At 35.7% G+C, this 8,592-nt stretch overlaps 1 protein-coding gene and 1 pseudogene across 1 annotated transcript in view; both read right to left on the bottom strand.

Moving 5' to 3' along the window:
- Rtl4 (retrotransposon Gag like 4) overlaps nucleotides 1-8,592 on the bottom strand; it is a 400,789-nt gene that overhangs the window by 246,283 nt on the left and 145,914 nt on the right. The gene's annotated exons all lie outside the window — the stretch shown is intronic.
- On the bottom strand, nucleotides 5,630-6,211 carry LOC110286413 (annotated as a pseudogene).

The raw sequence follows: 8,592 nt of genomic DNA, 5'->3' as shown, positions 1-8,592 counted from the left end.
ATATATATATATATATATATATATATATATATATACATATATAAAATTCAACGATCTAAATAAACCAGACAACACACCATGTTCATGGACTCAAAATATCAGTTTTTTCCAAGTTGATCGAATTTGAATTGAAGCAATTCCAGCATGGAAATACATCAGGTGTTTATGAATTGGTACAATAAATATCATGAAATGCCTGCTCAACCAAAAGTGATTTATAGGTTCTATTCAATCCTAAACAAAATCTCTACAACTTACTTTACAGAAATAAAAAAAAAAAATTCTAAAATTTATATTGAATCAAAATAAACAAGGGAATCCACAGTAAAAAGAGTATGGGAAGGACTGATATTTCAGATTTTAAGACATAAAACAACATATTTAGTGGCACAAGAATAAACATGAAGACCAATGGAATAAAATAGAATAGTCAACCATAAGTACTCACAATTACAACCAGCTATTATTTGACAATGAAAAAAAAACAAATACTGGGGAAAAGATAGCAATTTTAACAAATGGTACTAGGGAAACAATGTCTATAGGCAGAAGAAAGAAATTAAATCCATACCTATCACCCTGAACATAAATGATTTCCATGTGGATCAAAGATGTCAATATGAAGTATCAAACAAGGAAAATGGTAGAAGAAAGTGTAGGGAGGACACTATAAGAGATAGTTGTCAGAAGGGACTTTTGGAATAAGAATCCATTTGCCAAGAAATTAAGGCCAACAATGGACAACTGAGACCCCACAAATCTACAGAGCATCTGAGCAGCTAAGGAAACAATCATGTAAAGAAGAAATCCACAGAATGGGAGAGAAATTTTCCAGATATAAATCTGACAGAGGATTAATATCCAGAATGTAAAAGAATGCAAAACAAACAAAGAAAGAAAGAACAAAGAAACAAATAACCCAACATAAAGTATGGGCTGGGGATCTAAACGTAGTTTTCAAGAGAAAAACTAAAAATAGCGAAGTTCTTCAAAAACTATTGATCATCTTTATCAATTAGGGAAGTGCAAATTAAAACCAGTTTGAGATTCCATCTTACTCTAGTCAGAATGGCTAAGATCAATACAATAACTAACCGCAAATACTGGCTAGTTTGTAGAGAAAGAGAAAAGCACATTTACTGTTATTGAGAATGTAACTTGGGGCAGAGAATTTGAAAATCAATATAGAGAATCTTCAAAAAAACTAAAAATGAACATGATGAGAAAGTATCTTGTAGTAGGATGTTGAGACCTTTGGGCATATGATTTAAGCCATACTACTCCTGGGCATATGCCCAAAGGACTCAACATCCTATTGCTCAGATACTTGAGATACTTGATCATCAATGTTCATTTGGATGTATTCACAATAACCAGGAAGTGGAAACAACCTAAATACCCTTCAACTGATTAGTGAACAATGAAAATATGGTACACACATACTGTAGAATACTATTCAGCTGTAAAGGAAAATGAAATCATGAAATTTGCAGGTAAATGGATGGACCTAGAAAAGTTTATGTTGACTAAGATAACACCCAGATATCCAAATCCTTAGATGTGACTATAAAACATAGTGTAACCACAGAAACCAGGAAAACATTAAAGAAACATGGGGGTGGGGTCTTGGGAGGAGAATAGCAGGATTATAGATGATATGAAGTGGCTCCAACTAGGAGGAAAGAGAACAGTCAATACAGAAGGGGAAGGAAGGACAAGCAATAATTAGCGCCAAGGTTGTTTGATAAATTCAGAAGAAATCATATTATACCTTCATAAAATTATACAAAATGCATAAGTATATGTATGTGCATTTATCTTAAAGGAATTTAAGACACTTGAGACAACAGTGCTCCCAACAAGAACCATAAACAAAACAACAACAAAAACAAAAAACAAAATGAACCAACAAAACCATTAACACGGATAATAAAACTTTTTTCAAATATTGGTCAGAGTAGTTCAATTGATTCCCCAGACAATATAAATTATCAGTGTAGCCCTTGATTGTCTCTTAGGGGTTGCATGTATGTGTGTACCTATTGCTGAAGACACTAGACAATTAGGACCTTTGAGTCAGATGTTTAGAACCAGATCTGACCTGAAAGTCTCTTTCTTTCAGTCTAGCTTCCATGGTTCTAGAAGATACTATGCAAACTATGAAGGGAGGAAAGAAATTAAATAGCTCTACTCATCTACACTACTCAGGAACCACAACAATTGCCAGCATAGCATAGGCATTAAAGTGTAATAATTGGCACTCACATGTTTGTGGCAACTATCAACTGTCTAATTAGACTTAAGGACCACTCAACAGGCCAGAAACTATGCCTGGTATAGGAATCCTAGTTAGGTCCATTGGACTAATGAGGTAATAATAAATGGATCATAGAAAAGAATCTACTACAACTTTGCTAGAACAGGATAATTCCTTGCTGCATTCTAAATTGTATCTGTATATCCACAAATAACTGTAGCTACTGCCCTCATACAAAGAAAAGTTTCATTTTACAACAAATAAAGAGCATCATAGAAAACCCACAACTAGACACAGTGCAGAGATCAATAGACTGTGGGAAGCCCAGCCCCAATGAGCCCCAACATCTCCCTCACAACTGGTGCCATTAATGTATTATGGCTCAGGAAACATTGATCAAGAGGAAGCAGAAATATTTTAAGAGCCAGAATACTACGGAATCTGGTGTGAAACAATTTATCCTAGAAATAGTTGCATAAACAAGACCAGAACTATGGCATATTGGTGGAGATAGGCAGCCTTTTCATCAAATGGTCCTGGATCTAGAGAGTGTTTTTAGGCATAAAACTGAAATTTGACCTGAACAGCCCACCATGTAGAAAACATCTAGAAGTAGATCATGGACTTAAATGCAAAACCAAAAACTGCAGTATTCAAGAAAAGGTAAAAGAAAAATCACCAGGCTGTAGGAATGAGAAGAGGTTTCTTAGCCCTGACAATTCACAAAGGCATAGTCCATAATACTATAACTTGATAAACTGGATTAAATGAACCATTTTTAAAAACTAAAAAAAAAAATGCTCTTTGAAATACCTTATTAGGAAACAAGTTACAGACACAAAGGGATGTGGCGTATTTGCAATACATGTGTTCATCACAGAGCTATTATCTTAAGTATACAAAGAATTCTCAGCATTCAATAGCCTAAAAGTAACACATGATCTAAACCGAATATAAGGAAAGGACATGATGGTATATTTCACTAAACACCCTATAAATAAAATAAATAAATTATATGAGAATATGTTTAGCATCACTAAACATCAGAGAATTACAAACTAAAATCTCAATAATACATCTTTGCATATTTATCACATTCATGAGAATAGAATAATAGCCATAACACAGGGCTGGGAGAATGCTAGAATGCTTAGTGAATAAGAGTGCCATCTCTGTGTTTAGGAAGACCTGAGTTCCAATCCCCAGTATCCACACAAATAAGCCCTACATGGCTGCATGGGTCTACAGCCTCAGCATTAGGGGGTAGAGACAAGTAGACTCAGAAAATTCACTATCCAGCCATCCTAACTGAAACAGTAAGTTTAGCAAGGAGACCCTATCTCAATGCAGTACTACAGAGAGTAATAAAAAAAAAAATTATCTGCTATAGCCTTTCCATAGAGCATGCTTGCACATATTCATGTGTGTGCACCATTCACAAATACTCATAAATACATAGATAAAATTAAAATGTATAAGTATCTTAATCAATAGTAACAACATTTTCAGAAACATTGGCAGAAACTTGCTCGATTGTATATTGTCATTGGAAATGAAATGGTAGAACCACTCTGCATAACAGTTTGGCTTTTTCCTATGAAAATAAACACACAGTTACCATGTGATCCAACAAGAATATGCTTAAGTGTTTATTTTACATAATTAAAACTCCATGCACAAGTGAAACCTTTACAGATAATTATGGAAGCTTTATTCATAATAGCTCCTAACCAGAAACAATGCTATTATTCTTGAGCCAGAAAGCTACTAAACAGCAAATGATTATAGGAATTCATAAAGTAGAATATTACTCCATAGTAAAAAGAAATGATTTATTGATAAATGCAACAACTTGGAATGGTTCTCCTGGTAATTAGGTTAAGTCAAAAATCAATCATTCAATCATAACAGGTTATATATTACAAACTTCCATTGATAAAAGTTTTTGAAATGACAATTTGCATAGATGAACATCAGCTTAGTATTTGCCAGTTGTCTCAGACAGGATAGAAGGTGAAAAAGTCTGGTTGATTTTATTATAAAAGAGGATCCCTGCAGCTATTGAATTACTGGGTCTTGACTGGGCTGCTGATTCATGAGTCTGTTCACCTGATAAAATTTTTGAAGATAATCAGAGAAGTCCAAATAAAACTGAGTTATTCTAAACACAATAATTACAGAAAATTGTATCAAAATAAGCTTTCTGTTGGGGTGTTTATACCTATGTAAAATAATGGCATGGACAGAAGATAAACTATTTTAATGATAACTTGAGCGTGCTTTCATTTATGTTTTGTGTTGGTCTTGTTTGTGCATATACTGCAGCATGCACATGTAAGCCACAGGACAACTTGTGGAAGTTGGCTCTCTTCTTGATGATGAGATATCTAGGAATCAAATTCAGGTCATCAGGGATTAGATTTAAGGGCAAATACCTTTACCCACTGAACCGTCTCACTGACAATAATATCTTTGCTTTAATCCTTTTCCTGTTTTCCTTTCCTCCTTTAATTTCTCCCCTACCTTCTTCTTTCCCTTCTTTCTTCAGTTGTAACAGGGTCTAGAGTGTCCTTGAATTCATAATCACCCTGCCCCCACCTTTTGAGTTTTGGGAATCACAGGTGTACCGGACCATTCCTGGCTTGCATGTAGATGAAAGCATATTGAAATAAAAGTTTAAAACAATGAACATTTAACAGAATATTGATAATAAAAGTATATATCTGAAAATGGATATATTTCTTACACAGTCTTTCATCTTAGTGGAATTTGGTTTTACAAAGGCACTTTTTCTCTTATTATCTGATTCTCAAGTATGTTCCGAGTGAGGTATATTTTCATCTTCTCTCCTTTCTGTGGATTGCTTTACTTTGCCTGGTTCTTGACATATTTCAAGTGCACTATGACTATATTGAAAGGGAAGTGGAGGAGAATTCCCTTTGGAGAATATAGGACTGAAAGAAAGTGATATATAGAGATAGAGATAAGACATAGGGATATATTGGATGTATTAGAAATTTATATTTTAAGTAGTAACAGTGAATTTTATGTTCAAATTTTGATCAAGGAAAAGGAAATAAAGTAGATTTTTAAAAAGTAGATTAAAAAATAATCCAAGTCCAAAGAGTCACATATCCACAGAAAACAGGAAGAGTATTGATTTGTTTTAGTTGGCCCATCCTGTTTACACACTTAAAATAAGAAATGCCTTTCTTCCTGTCAAGAAGCTGACTGCATTTAGCACCAAAAAGGAGCTGTGGTTCAGCTTCTGATCAAGATTTCAACATTCTGAGCAGGAAAAGAAACTCCATGAAATCCAGATGTACCACTGCCACTCCTGTGTAGCCAACTGGAAGGACATGAGCCTTAGAGCTAATTGATGCTGTGGACTACTCTCCTGCAGTGGTTTGTTTTCATTTCCTTTAACGCCTGCTCCAGCTGCTGAACCAAATGAAGCAGGGTAGCTGGGTCTATCTGCAAAAAAAAATGGGTGCTGTGGTTGCCATTCTGATTGCGGTGCAGCTTTATTGTTACTGCTGGTTTAATTTGTTGCCTGACACTTCTGCTTGCAAGCTGTACATCTAGCCGCCACTCAAGACTATGGTAACTGGGAAGACTAGGTGCTAACTCATTCAGAATAGTTCTGATCTCCTTTCTGTTGTCCAGGTAGAGCTGAAGCAATAATTTGTTCAGTTCTTCAGAGAATCCCAGAACAAAACAGAGTCTTGGAAATCCAGTTCATAAATTGAGAGAGCTTTGAGCTCTCTGTGAGGAGATGTGTTAATCCTTCCACACCATGCTGAGTTTTTGGGCAGCACCTTCAAATATCTTCGGGTTTGATCCCCGGCTGAGGAACTCCATGGCGATCCTCCTGAACTTGGCGACCACCGTGGTGTCCATTTGCAGCAGGAAAGCCAGGTGCTCCTTGTGCTCCTCGGACAAATCCAGCAGCATCTTAGCAGGTCTTCTGACCTTGCCACTTAGCACTGGCCCCCATATTAGAAATTTATATACATAAAGTAGAAATAACAAAGTGGTAGACTCAGAAAAAAGGATCGACCCAAATTATAATTATAGGACAGAGGCTTCTTCTTGGCTCTTTTTCTTTTTCTAGCTTGTTATAGTCTCTGTACCCCACCACCCCTTACTTCAATACTCTGCCCCTGGCAAATACACAGAACTGCCTTTACATTGGTCAGATTGATGTAGGTACTGATACTGGTATTTCAAAGAGAATGCCTCTAGAGCTAAGCAGAATGACTGAGAACTCATAGATAATAATGATGCTTTGAACACAAGTTTAAAGCTGTTGACTTTAAATGAGGTAAGTCCACAAGGTTGGTGCTTGACTTAGCCCAGTGTTGTTGAGTGGGTAACTGACCACAGTATCTATGTCCAACTTGCAAACTCATAATTTACTTAGTAGACTCTAATGTATACATGTCAACTTGATCCTTTTTTCTTGTACTATGGCAGACAGGAGAACATGTTGACTTGGATCACTACATAGAAAGGTAGTTAATATCCAAACTCTTGACCTTAAAATTTAAAAAATTTAATTGTCAGTTCCTAGTTATTATATAGGCGACCTGAGTATCAAAATGTTTCTTCCAGGTTAAACTTTCTACAAGGCCCACAAACCCTAAGCCAACTAGGCAACCAATATTTACTGAGAGCCCAGTAAATGCCAGGCACTGTTCTAAGCCCCAGAGATGCATTAATAAGCAAATCAGAAAAAAAATGCATCGCCCTCATGTGTCTTGCATAGGAATGAAGGGAAAGAAGTGGTAAACAATATTGGTGGGTACATTATGTATTAAGAAACAGTGTGTCCCAGGCTCTTTCCTCTTGTCCCATTATTTACACGTGGACATAATATCTTTAGAGCACGTTCTCTGTGATAAGAAAACATCAGAGCCCCATCTCAGTGTTCCATTTTTACATATTTATCTGAGCCCTAATGTCCTACCATGTGCTCAGTATCAGGTTCTCATGCAAGGCCTTCTGCTCTGAGCTTGTCCTCTGTCTCTCCGGGTGAAGAGAAATGGTTATTTACAAGACAGAAGAAAAATGATCATAAAAGCAATACTAGCAGAAACTAATTCAAAACTTCTGCTTCCAAAACTATTCACAAGATACATTTTTCTCCATGTCTTCTTTAAGTACAGCTGCAATACTGGGAAATATATTAAATCTAAATATAAGAAGATTCTGAAGAGTATAGGAAAGCAAGCACCCAATGCCAACACCGAGTTCCAAAGGAATTACTGAGTTCTGAGAAAAGAACTAATAGCTCAGCGATGTCAATGGTACCGATGAAGAAAAAGATTCTTGGTTTACTAGTCAAAAGAAGTAGGAAATAAGTTTAACAAGTGATAAACTTTAGCGTATACTGTTCTATTACAGCTATATAGCATGTGAGTATGGGAGACTAGGAAAATACTTGGCACCAATGCAGGCTGAAAATACAGCTTCAGTTTCCATATGCACAAGGTTGTGAGGAGTTACTATGCTAGGGTAATGATAAGTAAGACCACATAATTAATTAAGAATTTCATTACTGGGTATACGGGAATATTGTTATCAGGGGCCAAATCTGGAACATGGAATTATGTTTCCTTAGTATTAACAAAGTCTCATCGTTTCTCTCTTTACACCTAGCAATCCATTTTTTATGGATTACTCAATGTGTGCGTATAACAATTTTTATTTAATCATTCATCCATTGATAAGCATATATACAGATTAAACATATTAGCTACTGTGAAGAATATTTCAATAACATGGAAAAACAGCAGTAGTAATTTTCCCTTTAGATATATGCCCAGAAGTGAGATAAGTAGGTAATATTTTTTTTTTAAAAAAAAATCTACTTCTCTATTATCGAAGTATTGCTGTACTGATTTCTGTAGTGTCTGCTAATTACCACCATAGTGTATAAGGACTAACTTTTCTCCAAATCCTTGATGACAATTGTTACTTTTGTTCTTTCTTCGTCGTAAACATTCTGAGATGAGATTATATCTCATGATGGTCTTAAACTTCATTTTCACAACTGCTAATGGAATTTATCTTTCCTTTTAAAATTTGCTGCCTATTTGAATGTCTTCCTTTGAGAAGTATCTATTCTTATTCTATACCTACAATAGTTTATTACATGCCTTATAAAGAGCTAGAGGAGGAGCTGAGACAAAAAGATGGACCATCTAGAGACTGTCATATCCGGGGATCCAACCCATAAATCAGCCTCCAAACGCTGACACCATTGCATACACTAGCAAGATTTTGCTGAAAGGACCCAGATATAGCTGTCTCTTGTGAGACTATGCTGGGGC

Source organism: Mus caroli, chromosome X, assembly GCF_900094665.2.
Source record: "Mus caroli chromosome X, CAROLI_EIJ_v1.1, whole genome shotgun sequence".
Taxonomy (NCBI): Eukaryota; Metazoa; Chordata; class Mammalia; order Rodentia; family Muridae; genus Mus; species Mus caroli.
The sequence above is the reverse complement of the archived record's forward strand: the minus strand, read 5'-3'. Positions and strand labels throughout refer to the sequence as shown.